The sequence below is a fragment of the Trachypithecus francoisi genome, unplaced genomic scaffold (genome assembly GCF_009764315.1).
Source record: "Trachypithecus francoisi isolate TF-2019V2 unplaced genomic scaffold, Tfra_2.0 Lachesis_group2, whole genome shotgun sequence".
Classification (NCBI taxonomy): Eukaryota; Metazoa; Chordata; class Mammalia; order Primates; family Cercopithecidae; genus Trachypithecus; species Trachypithecus francoisi.
Window position 1 is genome coordinate 125758593 of NW_022681465.1, and position 16082 is coordinate 125774674.

Here is a 16082-nt window from a genome sequence, read left to right on the forward strand (position 1 = left end):
TTAAGATAGCAAGTTTTATTTTATGCATCACACACAAACACACACACAAACACACACAGGTGTATATACACACAGAGGTCTCCTTGATTTATGATGGAGCTATGTCCCAATAAATCCATTATAAATCAAAATATCTTAAGTCAAAAATGTATTTAATACTCCAGTAAATCCATCATAAAGTTGGAAATTATAAGTTGAATCATTATAAGTCAGGGACTGTCTCTATATGTAATACATATAGTCTCTGTCCCAGGTTTCTGGCACAGAGCTTCAAAACTCTTGGAGTTTCCTGAGTAAGAGAAGTTATGCCAATGAGTCCTAAGTAACACTAGTTATCTAATGAGTCAAATCATGACAGAGGTCTTAGATAGCTTCAGGATGGGCACTGGTTAACAGAAAAACCAATCACATAATTAGAGAGCTGAAACAGTCAGCTACCTGACCTCCAGGGATGGTAGGGGGATTGGAGGTTGAGTTCAATCATGTGACCAAGAATTTGTCCAACTTACCTATGTAATGAAACACTAATCAAAGCCATGGACACCGCAGCTCTGGGAGCCTACTTGTTGGTAAACATGCTAACATACTTGAAGGATGGCATGCCCTGACTCCCTGGAGATAAGCATTCCTGTTCAAAAGATCCTTCCAGACCTTGTCCTATGTATTTCTTCACCTGACTGTTCATTTGTATCCCTCACAATTAAATGGTAATAATAAGTAGTAGTATGCTTTTCTGAGTTTTGTGAATCATTTTAAGCAAATTATGAAAACTAAAGGGGTTATGGGAAGCCCCAAATTTGTAGCTGGCCAGGCAGAAGTGTGAGTAGTCCAGGGACCCCACTTGCAGCTGATATCTGAAGTATAGACAATTGTCCTTTAATTATAGGATCTGACATAACATCAGATAGTGTCAGAATTCAATGGAATTATAGAACACCCAGTTGTCAGATAACTGTTGTCAGAACACAGTGCCTATGAAAAAACCTACCACAATTTTTTTAATGGTGAAAATTTGAAAATATTACCTTTTCAATGAGGGACAAAAGAAAAATCATGAATTCTATTAACCATGTTCTAGACTGAGTAGTCAACATGAAAAAAGAACAAATATTTATGTGGATTATAAAGTAAGAGAAGATACACTAATTAACCAGTCGACAGTATGAGTATATAGATAGAAAACCCAAAATAAAATACAAATGTAATTAGAGCTTAGCAAAATAGCCTATACAAAAACAATATAAAAATCAAGTATACTGCTTTTGACAGTAGAAATATCAATATTAAGTATCTATAAATATTCAATATCTACAAAATCAAATGAAGGGGATTTCTGGGTTCATAATGGTAGCATAGAAGCAAGTTGGCTTTATTCCCTTGCACAGACAACCAAAAACAAACAGGGCTGAGATAATCACCAGCAATATCCCAGAACACAAATTAACATGATGATAAGGCATTTCCCAGAGCCACCAAGAAGTGAAAAAACTCTTGAGCAGATGATGAAAAAATTGAACTTCCATATCCGTGACACCCCTCCCACCAACGTTTTTGGTACCACACACAGAAGATTTTCCCCCAACTCAGCTTCTACACTACAAAAAAAAAAAAAAAAAAATTAGAATGAGATGTACAACCAGCTTCCCTACCATCTTGAGTTACCTGCAGGAGACTTATCCCTGCCTCAAACTAAAGAAGCATTGGGCGTGCCTACGCTTATGGATAAAGTAAGATATTTTAAAGAGATGACAACTTAGATCACTAGGAATAGAAACATCCAACCAGGCTTTGTGGCTCATTCCTGTAATGCCAGCCTAAAGGGAGAAATCTTTCTGAGCACAGTCAGAGACAAACAGGGTAGGTAAGATTGCCATTTTCAGCCCTAAAATCTCTACTGTATAACTTGACCAAAGGAGATGTCAAATCGTAGAGGCAGTTCATCAGAACCATGCTGTGGGAGGTTCGTTCCACAGGTCCCCTGGACATAAACTCCTAGCCAGCCTTTCCAGAAGACTGAGATATCCCTTTTAGGGCATCCCCCCATTCAAGGATGTCTAGTACACTCTGACTGTGTACTAGAACTGAGGCAAACCTGGGATTAAGGTGCCATCTAGTGAAAAAGGAGGCAGTGACCCAAAAGGAAAAGAAAAGAAAAAAAATGAAGAGGTAAATTACAAAGAACCTCTAAGCAAACATATCCAATAAAAACCAAAACAAATGAGACAGAAAAGATACATAACTTGTCCTTCAATGCAAAAGACATAGACATACATCCATAAGAAACAACAGCAAACAGGGAATCATAACATCCTCAAATGAACAAAGCAAGAAACCAGTTCAACAAACTGGCAATAAGTAAACTCTCTGAGCAATAATTTAAAATAGGAGTTTTAAAAAACTCAGTGACCTCCAAGATAATATAGAAAATCAATGTAGAAATTTAACAGATAAATTTAACAGATTGAAATAACTTCTAGAAATCAAATCTTGGAATTGAAAAGTACACTTGTTTAACTGAAAAAGTCGTGAGAGACTCTTAATAGAATGGATCAAGCACAGGAAACAATCAGTGAGCTCAAAGGCTATTTGGAAACATTATCAGAGGAGATGACAAGGATGATAAGGAACAAAGATCACCTGCAAAACACAGAAAATCACATTAAAAAACAAAATCTAAGAATTATTGTATTCAAGAGGGATAGAAAGCTTATTTGGAGAAATAATAATTAAAAACTTTCCAAAACTTAAGATATAAAAACTGATGTAAAGTCAAAGAACACCAAACACATTTGACTTAAATTAGACTATATTAAGGTATATATTAATTAATCTCTCAAAAGTCAAGGAAAAAAGATTATCCTAAATGCAATAAGAGAAAAAAAAAAAGCAAATGACATATAAGGGGGCCTCAATTCATCCAGCAATCCTCAATGTGGAAACCATACAAGCCAGGAGGGAGGAGGATAACATCGCAAAGGACTAAAAGAAATCTGTCATTCAAGAATATTGTATTCCACAAATCTACCTTTCAAATATGAAGGAGATGTAAAGAATTTGCAAACAATCAAAAGCTGAGAGAGTTCAACACTAAAAGACCCATCTAGGGGCCGGGCGCGGTGGCTCAAGCCTGTAATCCCAGCAGTTTGGGAGGCCGAGGTGGGCGGATCATGAGGTCAGGAGATCGAGACGATCCTGGCTAACACGGTGAAACCCCGTATCTACTAAAAATACAAAAAAAAAATTAGCCGGGCGAGGTGGCGGGTGCCTGTAGTCCCAGCTACTCGGAGGCTGAGGCGGGAGAATGGCGTGAACCCGGGAGGCGGAGCTTGCAGTGAGCCAAGATTGTGCCACTGCACTCCAGCCTGGGCCACAAAGTGAGACGTCCATCTCAAAAAAAAAAAAAAAAAAAAAAAAAAATGACCCATCTTACAATAAATGCTAAAAGGGAGTTCTTCAATCTGACGGGAAAAAAACAACCACAAACGTGCCAAAAGAAAACATAAGAATGCATAAAACCACTGGTAAAAATTAGTATGCAAACAAACCCAGAATGCTCTAATACTGTAATTATAGTGTGCAATCCACTTATAACTCTAGCATGAAGCTCAAAAGACAAATCTATCAAAAACAAGAATACCTATAGCAACTTGTTAAGAGAAAGGCAGTATTAAAATATGTAAATTAACATAAAGATAAAATGTGAGGACTATGGAGTTACAGTATAGAGTTTTAAACAATTTTTGTTTTTATTTCTTTTCTATTAATTTTGAGACAGATATCACTCTTTAACCCAGGCTGGAATACAGTAGTGTGAACATGGCTCACTGCAGCCTCAGACTCCCAGGCTCAAATGATCCTCCCACCTCAGCTTCCTGAATAGCTGAGACCAGAGAAACATGCAACCATGCCCTGCTATTATCATTATTATTATTATTTTTTTTTTTTGTAGAAATGAGGGTCTCACTATGTTGCCCAGGCTAATTTTGAAGTCCTGAGCTCAAGCGATCTTCCTGCCTCAGCTTCCCAAAGTGCTGGCATTACAGGAATGAGCCACAAAGCCTGATTGGATGGTTCTATTCCTAGTGATCTAAGTTGTCATCTCTTTAAAATATCTTACTTTATCCATAACAGGTTTTTTTGGTAAGCCTCATGGTAACCACAATGCAGAAACCTATAACCGATTTTATTCAAAATAAAAAGCAAAATATTACATCATACTGTTTGGGTGAGGGAGAAGGGACAAGATGGAGGAAGGTAAACAAGAAGGCACCGCCCCTGTTGCTTCCGGGTTCTTCCTCACCAACTTTCCTGCGCACAGGAAAATGCAGCCCACGCCTGGAGAAGATGCGGATCAACCAAGCGTGCGCCAGGTGAGGTCAATCCAAAGAGATCAAAACTTACCCGGCCAGGACTATGGAGACACCCCATCACGCCCTTATCCCGCCCACTGCCCTCCCCCTTCCAGTACCAATGCATAAAAGTCAGCTGCTGGCAGGAGCCAGTGTGACTTCTTCGCCCCCGCATTCGTGGACCGGGGAACCTCACCTGAGAGTGCCCGCGCGACTTTCCTGCCCCCACCCCCCCACACACACACCTGAGGACCAGAGAACCTCACCCGAGAGTGTGTGCATATTTGCAATAAAGGGCTGCCGCTTTCTTATGTACTTTGGCCTCATGTTTAATTACTTAGCTCTCCTAAATTAAGTTACATTAAATTAAATTAAGACACATACCACCAGAGAAAATCATTTAACCACAAAAGAAGACAGTAAAAAAGGGGGGAAAAAAAAGAAAGGCGAGAGGAGTTACAACCAGAAAACAAGCAACATAATAGCATGTCCTTACTTATAAATTATAATACTAAATATAAATGGACTCAATCTCCAATTAAAGGATATAAAGCAGCTGAATGAATTAAGAAAAAAGACTCAATATGTTCCCTACAAGAGACCCACTTCACCTATAAAGACACACATAGACTGAGAGTAAAGCAGTGAAAAAAGACATTCCACGCAACTTGAAACCGAACAAGAGCAGGAATAGGTATACTTAAATATGACAGGCTACAAATCAAAGATTATGAAAAGAGACCAAAAGTCTTCTATATAATGATGAAGGGGTTAATTCAGCAAGAGGATACAAAATTATTATGCACTAATCCAAAACCAGAGTTCCCAAGTATATAATGCCAATATTAATAGATTTAAAGGGAGAGATAGACTGCAACACAGTATTAGTAGGGAACTTTAACATGCCACTCTCAGTAATGAACAGATTATCTAGACAGCAAATCAACAAACCTTGGAGTTAAACTATATACTAAACCAAATAGGCCTAACATTTACAGAATATTTAATCCAACTGCTGCAGAATACAAATATCTTTCAACAGCACATGAAACATTCTCCAGAAAAGAGTATATCTTAGGCCACAAAACAATGTTCAAATAATTCAAATAACTAGAAATCATATCAAATATCTTTTCTGGAAATGGAATAAAACTAGAAATAACAAGAGGAACCTCAGAAACTACAAACACGCATAGAAATTAATCAACATGTTTCTGAACAATCAATAGGCTAATGAAAAAAATTAAGAGATTAAAACATTTCTTAAAAGGTGAAAATAGAAATAAAACATGCCAAAATTTATGAGATGCAGCAAAGCAGTAAAGAGAGGACAGTTTATAGCAATAAATGTCTACATCAAAAACATAGAAAGGCTCCAAATAAACAATCTAATGATGACCTTCGAGGAACTAGAAAAGCAAGAACATACCAAACCACAAGTAAAAGAAAACAATAATAATAAAGGTCAGAGCAGAAATAAATAAAATTGACTCTTAATCACAGTACTGAGAATCAAAAAATGAAGTTAGTTTTTTGAAAAGGTAAACAAAATTGACAAATCTTCAGCTAGACTAAGGAAAAAAGAAGAGAAGACTCAAATAAAATGAGAAATGAAAATGATGTAACAACTGAGACCACAGAAATACAAAGAATCATTAGGGACTATTATGAACAACTATATGCCAACAAATTGGAAAACCTAGAAGAAATTGATACATTTCCAGATGCGTAGAACCTACCAAGATTTAACCATGAAGAAACAGAAACATCAACAAACCAGGAATGAGTAATGAAATTGATGCCCTGGTAAAAAGAATCTCCCATTAAAGAAAATTCCAGGACCTGAAGCCTTTACTGCTGAATCTACCAAACATTTAAAGAAGAACTAATACCAATTCTACTCAATGTCTTAAAAAAATTAGAAAAGAGAATACTTCCAAACTCATTTCATGAGGCCAGCGTTACATAAATACCAAAACAAGACAAAGACATGGTCAAAAAAGAAAACTACAGGCCAATATACTTGATGAACATAGATACAAAAATCTTCAACAACATCCTGGCAAACTGAATTAGACAACACATTAAAAAGGTCATCAACCCTTATCAAGTGGGATTCATTATGGAGATACAAGGTTGTTTCAACATACACCAATTAGTAAGTGTTGAAGATAACCTTAACAACGTCAGGAACAAAAATCATATGGACATTTTAATGGATGCTGAGAATGTGTTTGATAAAATTTGACGTCATTTTATAATAAAAACATTGAACTACCTGAGTATAGATGGAACATACTCAAAATAATAAAAGGTATGTGTATATATATGATAAACCCAAAGCTTACATTGTATTAAATAGGGACAAATGGAAAGTCTTAACTCAAAGGTCTGGAATCAGACAACAATGCCCACTTTAATGACTTTTATTGAAAATAATACTGCAAATTCTGGCCAACTAGGTAAGAGAAAGAAATAAAGGGCATCCCAATTGGTAAAAAAGAAGTGAAATTCGTCTTGTTCATAGATGACGTGATCTTATGCTTTCAGAGGAACCCCAAATCTCCTCCAAAACAACCTGTTCGAATGATAAATTTGGTAAATTTGCAGAATACAAAATCAACATATGAAAAAGAGTAGCATTTATATATGCCAACAGCAAACAATCTGATAAAGGAATCAAGAAAGTAATCCCATTTACAATAGCTACAAATAATTTAAAATACATAAAACTCAATTTAGCTAAATAAGTAAAAGATTTATACTAGAAAAACAATAAAACACAGATGAAATAAAATTAAGAGGCCACACAGAAATAGAAGGGTATATCATGCTTACGAATTGGGATAATATTGTTAGTGAAAATGAAAATTACACCCCAAAATGTAGATTTAATGTAATCCCTAACAAAATACTAATAATATTCTTCAGAGAAATAGGAAAAACAATTTGAAAATGTACATGAAACCACCAAAAAAGATCCCAAATAGCAAAAGCAATACTGAGAAAAAAAGAACAAAGCTTCAGGAATTACACTACCTAACTTCAAATAATACAAAAACACTATAGTAACTGAACCGGCATGGTACTGAAATGAAAACAGATACATAGATCAATGGAACAAATTAGAGAACCCAAATATAAATCCACATATTTATGGTCAACTTGTGTTTAACAAAGGCACCAAGAACTTACAAAAGGGAGAGAACCGCTTCTTCAATAAGTGGTGCTGAGAAAACTGGATAACCATATGCAAAAGAATGCAACTAGATTCCTATCTCTCACCATGTACAGAAATCAAACAAATCAAAGTAGGTTAAAGTCTTAAATAGGAAATCTCAACTTTGAAATGTCCAGAAGAAAATATACAGAAAATGCTTTAGGAAATTGGTCTAAGCGAAGATTTTATTGATAAGGCTTTAAAAGTACAGGCAACAAAAAAATATGTAAATGGGACTATATCAAGCTAAAAAGCTCCTTCACGGCAAACAAAACACTCAGCAGAGTGAAGAGACAACTCTGTTTAATGGGAGAAAATATTTGCAAACCATTTATATAAGAAGCTAATATGCAGAATATATAAGGAGCTCAAATACATCAATAACAAAAAAAGTCCAATTGAAAAATGGGCAAAAGTTCTGAATAGATCTCTCTTAAAAGAGGACATACAGCCAGGCGTGGAGGCTCACACTTGTAACCCCATCACTTTGGGAGACTGGGGGGCGGGGGTGGATCACCTGAGGTCAGGAGTTCGAGACCAGCCTGGCCAAAACGGTTAAACCCCATCTCTGCTAATAATACAAAAATTAGTTGGGTAGCTGGGTGTGCTGGTATGTGCCTGTAATCCCAGCTACTCGGGAGGGTAAGGCAGGAGAATTGCTTGAACCCAGGAGGCAGAGGTTGCAGCGAGCTGAGATAGCACCACGCCACTGCCCTCCAGCCTGGGCGACAAGAGCAAAACTGTCTCCAAAAAACCATACAAATCAAATGCATACAAATGGCCAAAATGCATATAATAAAATGTTCAACATCGTAATCACATGAAAAATGCAAATTCAAATGACATGAGATATCATCTCATTTCAGTTAAAATGGCCTTTATAAAAAAGACAGGGAATAACAGATGCTGGCAAGGATGTTGAGAAAGGAGTACCCTCATACACTGTTGGGAATGTAACTTAGTACAGCTACTATTAAGTATAGTATGGAAGTTCCTGAAAAAGTAAAACTAGACCTACCATATGATCCAGCAATTTCACTCCAGAGTATGTATCCAAAATAAAGGAATTCAATATACAAAAAGTAAAAACAATTGTGCTCCCATGTTTATTGAAGCCATATTCACAATAGCCAAACCATGAAATTAACCTTCATTGGTGAAGTGTCCACCAATGAATAAAGAAAGAAAATGTGGTATATATACACAATGAATTATTCAGCCATTAAGAAAGAATAATATCTTGTCATTTGCAGCAATGTGGCTGGAATGAGAGGTTATTATATAAAGTTAAATAGGCACAGAAAAACCAATACCACATGTTCTTACTCACGTAGAAGCTTAAAAAAGCAGATCTCATGAAGCTAGAGAGTAGAATGGTTATCAGATGACAGGAAGGGTAGGGGGAAGAAGGGAGTAAAGAGAAGGTGATTAATGGGTACAGGTACAAATATACAGTTTGACAGAAGAAATAAGACTTAGTGTTGGGTAGATCAGTAGAGTGAAAATAGTTTAAAATAATCTATTGAATATTTCGAAATAGCTAGAAGATAATAATTTTAATGTTTCTTACATAAGGAAAATACAGATATTTAATTTGATGACTATTCCAGTTACACTGATTTAACAGTTACAGATTACATGAATATATTAAATTATATGTACCCCCAAAATATGTATATTATGTGTCAATAAAATATAAAAAGATCAAATGAAAATATATAATATGTATGAATTAGAAGACTCAATAGTATAAAGATGCCAAAGTTTTACAGTTGTTTTCTAAACTTTCTACAATTTGATTTAAAATATCACAGGAATGTTTATAAAGAAATTGACAATCTATTTCTAAAATGTATACAAAGTTAGGATAGACAGAATTCTAAAGACGTCTCCCCAAGTTTTGTTTTCCTGCTTTAGTTCCTGGGACTACAAATATGATGAGATACCATGCCTATGATTGGGTTACACAAAGAAGTGGATTCTGAAGCTGTAATTAAAGTCACTAATCAGTTGCTTTGGGTCCATCAAAAAAGTGAATATAATCTAATCCTATGAGCACTTTTAAAAACACAAAACTTACTTTGGCTAATAGCAGAACAAGCAACTGGAAATTTGAATCAAGAGTGGAATTGACACACTGTTCCTAACTTTAGAAGTTCACGTGGAAAAGACCTGAAAACAGCCAATATGAACTAAGAACAATCACCAGATTACGAATGCAAAGATATTAGAACCTCAGTTAGGGAACCACAAGTAAATAACTCCTACCAACAAGTATTAGCCTGGAAGATTTTTCCCCAGAGGCTACAAATGAGAACTCAGTCTGGCTATTTCCTTGATGTCAGCCTTAAGCAGGGAACCAAGACATGCCATGCTGGAATTCTGACCTATAGAATTCTACTAAATGTACTAAATGGGTGTTTTTTTAAACCAATAAATTGATATGCAACCAAGAAAACCTAATACAGAAATGCAATAGTCCAAAAGTATGTATAACATTTTAAAACAAAAAGAATAAAATAGGACTAGACTTGGCCCATCAGAAATGAAGAAAATTATAAAAACTATAGTCATTAAGAGAGTGTGATCATGCTGCTAATGCAACTAAAGATAATCCCCAGGAACTGACCCATTGATATTCTGAATATGCTTTATCTTTCAGGTAGTATTGTACATCACTGAGGAAAGGAAGATCAATTCAAATAAATTGTATAAGCATTCTTATTTTCCCATACTACAAAAAATAAAATTTGTTTCAAAACTTCTTACTATACAGACAAATCAACTTTAGATAGATAAAAATTCTAAAATCTCAAAAGTCAAAACTATAAAACTTTACAAAAACTATAGGAGAATATCTTCATGACCTTAGAGAAAGAGATTCTCAAACAAAACTGATAAAATATCATACAAAAAATACGTCAAGCATATTAAGACAATACAGCACTACAGAAGTAGGGATAGGCACAAAACCTTATGTTCCTCAAAAGATCCCTTTAAGAATAAAAAGCCGCAATGTTGGAATATATTTACAAAAGTAAACTGAAAACTACAGGTACTCGAAAAAAATAAATAAATAAAATAAATTCAAAGTCAGTTAAAAAAAAAAAAAAAAAAAAGCCCAGCAAGTCAACATTTTAAATAGGTAAATGATTAACAGATATCATACAGAGGATTAAAAAAATGGCAAAAATAAGTTCTATACTATAAACAACTATAAGGAAGGATATGCAAATTAAGATGAAAACAATATACTTTCTATTTTTGCCCATTATATTGCCACAAATTAAAAAGTATGACAGTACCAAGCACTGGTTAGATTGTGTGTAAACATAGCTCTTATATGCATACTGCAAATGAGAATGAAAATTGGCACCAATACTTTCAGAGATAATCTGACATTATTTTAGAAAGTTAAAGATACTCATGCTTATAAGACTCAAGAACTGCATCATTAAAATATGCCAAAGCACCAGCTGAGCCTGGCTCCCAGTAAAACTTATTTTCTACCTCACCTTCCTCTTTTCCTTCAAAAACTTTAAGTTCAAATGCCACCTCTGCCTCTGCTCACCTAGTTCCCTTCTTTGCTCTTACTTTTCCCTTTTTCTTCTTTCCCTTTCTCTATGCACAAATCCTACCTATACATAAAAGACAGTTTAGTCTATAACAAAAACAAGCATCCGTCATTCAACAAGCATATGTTGAACAGTCACTCTGTGCCAAGAATTGAGAGTATTCAACAGTGAACTAGCTAAGCATGTCCTCTACCTTGTGTTTCCTGCTTTCCAAAAAGTGACTAGGTGGTTGGTGTGGAGACAATAAACCAGTAAATCAAATAAATTAAGATCGTCCCAAGAAACGTAAATATGGTGATGTTATCTGTGAAAATAATAACTGTGGAAATAGAAATGTATGTTAACTACAATGGATCCTGAGAAAGTCAGTTTAAAAAGTCAGTTAAAACAAAAAAAGACCAGCAAGTCAACATTGTTAGGCATTTCCTTCCTTAAGATTCCGAACTTCCAGCCGGGTGTGGTGGCTCATGCCTGTAATCCTAGCACTTTGGGAGGCCGAGGCAGGTGGATCACCTAAGGTGAGGAATTTGAGACCAGCCTGGTCAACATGGTGAAACCCAGTCTCTACTAAAAATACAAAAATTAACCAGGCGTTGTGGCAGGCGCTTGTAATCCCAGCTACTCGGGAGGCTGAGGTGGGAGAATTGCTTGAACCCAGGAGGCAGAGGCTGCAGTGAGCCGAGATCGTGCCACCATACTCCAGCCTTGGAGACACAGTGAGATTCCGTCACAAAAGAAAAAAAAAAAAAAAAAATCTGAACTTCCAATAATATGCACACATATGTACACAAACAGGCATGTGTCTACACACATCTCTTATTCAAGTCTCCAAGCTTTTGATTAGTCCAAATTTGATTCATCATTCTGTTTGTAGTGAGGTACCTCACTGTGCTACTCATAGGGCATAAATAAATACTACCTGAACAAAAGCATGCAGTAATTAGTCACTAAGTATCTTTCTTTTGTATTGCTAAGGTTGCAGTGCTCCCAGGTGAACTGGGGTTGAAGCTCCTCTGTCTTCTCCATCATCTTCCGCCAAAAAAGCTTGGTTGCCCTTTAGTCTTCCCCTGTATTGAATGATTTGGAGGACATGGACATTTTTCTCAAAAAAAAAAAAATATATATATATATATATATCTCTGTGACACACAGACCTTAGGAAGCTGACGGCAGATTATAAATGAAGGTTGGGGACTGGTAAATTCTAATCAATGTACATAGATAGAGATACCAGTTTGTGTTGTTCCTGCTCTTTTATCTAATAATAGGAACATTTTTTTAAATGCTTAGGGTAAAAATACTTAATTTTTTGTTGTAGTGGCCATATTTTTTATAAGTAATTCTCTGCATTTCTTATCATTTATGCAGATAATGCATTTAGTTTTGAACCAGTAACATGTTTTCTATAAGATTTTCAAACTCTCATTCTATGATAGTAAAACTGCTTTTCAGGAATTTGATACACATTTGTATACACCCTAGTTGTCTCTGAGATTGCTAATATCTGTACTACACAAAGGAGGGATTTCCATCTTTTCATGTATTTACCATGCTACAAAGCAAAAATAAAAACCCACACAAAAACACAAAAAGGAAATCTTTAATATTTTTAATTTTCACTCTCTTATGTAACTGAAGTTAAACTATTTTCATACGCTCATTATTCTTTTGAGGTTGTTATGCTTTGAGACCTATTTACCATGTTGACCCTTAAAGAAAAAGACATTGGTTCTTTTAAAATTTATCTTTAATTTCGGAATTTTAGATTTGGCTAATGATTACTTTTTGATGTATAAATGTTTATACATTTTAATTCAAATAGGTTGATCTTTCCCTTGGTGATTTCTCTCTGTTGCTTGAATGCTTAAAATGTTTGTTTATGCCTAGAAGTCCAAAGATCACAAAAAGTAATTATCTAAATTGTCTTTTCATTCTTATAAGAGTTAGGGCCGGGCGCGGTGGCTCAAGCCTGTAATCCCAGCACTTTGGGAGGCCGAGACGGGTGGATCGCGAGGTCAGGAGATCGAGACCATCCTGGCTAACACGGCGAAACCCCGTCTCTACTAAAAAATAGAAAAAACTAGCCGGGCGAGTTGGCGGGCGCCTGTAATCCCAGCTACTCGGGAGGCTGAGGCAGGAGAATGGCGTAAACCCGGGAGGCGGAGCTTGCAGTGAGCTGAGATCCGGCCACTGCACTCCAGCCTGGGCGACTGCGAGACTCCGTCTCAAAAAAAAAAAAAAAAAAAAAAGAGTTTAGCTTTACATTTACTCTAAGTTGACTCCTTTAGTCTAGATTTTAGCTTGTCTCCCTCTTGATTTTATTTCGTTGTATGATGTCAAAGTGAATCTACGTTTTTGTCCCTCCCAAAAACACTCAATAACTCCATTTATTTAATAATTATTTTGTGAAAGCTTTGTGATATTGTCTTTCTTTTGAGATAGAGTCTCACTCTATCGCCCAGGCTGGAGGGCAGTGGCAGTATGTTGGCTCACTGCAAGCTCCGCCTCCCATGTTCAAGTGTTTTCCCTTGCCTCAGCCTCCAGAGTAGCTGGGACTACAGGCTCCCAACCACCATGCCCAGCTAATTTTCTTTTGTATTTTTAGTAGAGACAGGGCTTTGCCATATTGGCCAGGCTGGTCTTGAACTCCTGACCTCAAGTGATCCGCCTACCTTGGCCTCCCAAAGTGCTGAGATTACAAGTGTGACCCACCGCACCCTGTCTGTGCTATTTTCTTACTTCAACACATATTGTCTTCATAGGCATGCACACATGTCTATGTTTCTGTGTTTTCTGCTCATTCTCGCTCTGGATATGCTTGTATGTACTATTGTTCAATGTATGTCTTTTTAATATGTTTCAACATATTTAGAATATATTATGAAATACATTTTAAAGCATGCTTAGTCACTTAAGTTATATTTCTCTTTTATGGCGTGTTGATACATTTTGGCAATATAGATAATGTTATCTTTTTGACAAACCTTTCCTCAACTAAATCATCTGTTTATTTAATTATTGTCACTAAGAACCACAAACAAATATAAAAAAAAAGAAAAGAAAAAAAAATTCTTGGCAATTTTAAAAATAATGATTGTCATAAAACAACTTGTAGGCCTAAAAGTAAACATTTCTTCAGCAGTCAAAGAATTACTAAGCTAAACTTTACTGTTCTTTATAAAATGAGTTAATGTTTGAGTTATGGATCTAAAGTATGACCATCAACAGCTCCCTTGAAGCCTGTGGTAAGGTAGGAGTGTCCTGGCATCCATCCCCAGAATGCTTTTAAAACTACTGTGCTGGTGCTCTGTATCCTAGTGCACATGCCTTGCAAGTGTGGGCGCCATGAGTCTGATTACCAGTTCTAGTGGATGAGTTGAATCAATCACAGCAGCTACCATTGCTGCCGGGACAGCTGCAACTGATTATCTAGCTTACAAAAGGTTTTATGTTAAAGATCATCGAAATAAAGCTATGATAAACCTTCACATCCAGAAAGACAACCCCAAGATAATACATGCTTTTGACATGGAGGATTTGGGAGACAAAGCTGTATAATATTGCCATTGTTGGAGGTCCAGAAAGTTTCCATTCTGTGATGGGTCTCATACAAAACACAACGAAGAGACTGAAGACACTGTGAGACCTCTGATCATCAAGAAAAAAGAAACTTAAAAGGACACTTTTCATGCTGCAAATCAAGTTGTCGTGAAGTTACCTGATTGTTTAATGAGAGAATGACTACCACCCTCTGTCTAATTCACCTTCCCTGGGTTATAAATGTGGTATAATGCAAACTGCAGCCTTCACATTCATGGCACTTGTGTTACTTGTTGAAACATCACTGTGCACATTTGTTTAAACAAAAAAAAAAAAAAAAGGAAAAAGGGAAAACCAATCTCATGGCCTGTGGTTTATTTTGGTCTTGTAAGGATCCGTTTATTTAAAATATTGACATATAGAGTTGGATCTTATATAGAATATAGTTGTATCTTAAAGTCAACACATTACATTATTCTCAAAATTTTTAAAAAATCTATGTGCCATTCTCCAATATTTTTTCAATATAATGAGTGAAGGTGTTAACAGGGGATTCTATAGAACTAAATGCCCATTAAATAATGTGGGATCACCATTAATTGTAGGAAAAGTGTCATTATTTTGCATTTAGACCATTCCTAGAAACAATGGAGAGTCAAGAGGGTAGGGAAGGAAACTAAGGAAAGAAAGCTGGGAAAGACAGGGAAATGGCAAGAAAGCAGAAGTGGATTGTAGATGTGGACTTCTGAAAGGAACTGATGAGAGGTGATCCTCAATACTGCAGCTTTCAGAACTTCAGGCATCTCTGACCCCAAAGCAAAGTGGAGAAGAGAATTATAAATCGAGCATAGTACCCTGTTATGTAGATGTTTTATTCTAACAAGGAGTGTTGCATTTAAATATAATGCTGTTTGCTTTGTGCAAAACTGAAACTGAAACATTTGTAAAGGTTTCTTTGTACTGTCTCTAATTTATAATTTAACAGATTTGTTCCACCAGAACAAACATTTGCTGAATGTCATGGAAATGGTTTTGAAAAGCATAAGTGTCAGCAAGATCGCCTCTGAACACAACACTTGAGCAAGGCAGCACCTACATACTGAACATACAAACTCACCCACAAAATGGGCAGTGTTTCAGCTATAGTCAGCGTCTCAGCCATGTTGGTATTCTTTCAAAGACTTTCCTTTTCTCTGTCCTTAGGACATGCCTTCAAACTCTTCCTCATGTTCTGCACAAGCAAGAGGCATGAATCACACAAATCTACATGTCCATTTATCCAGAATTGTTGCCTATGATCCATCCTTTGAATAACTTATACTCTTGACCTTTCTGATCAATAAGATGAATGATAAAGGCAAAGGCTTGTGGTTTACATCTTCGTAGAAATTACTGTCT

General features: G+C 36.1%; 1 pseudogene; it reads left to right on the forward strand.

Annotated features, from left to right (window-relative positions):
- The first annotated feature begins 13842 nt into the window (after nucleotides 1-13842).
- LOC117064551 lies at nucleotides 13843-14915 on the forward strand (annotated as a pseudogene).
- The last annotated feature ends 1167 nt before the right edge of the window (nucleotides 14916-16082 follow it).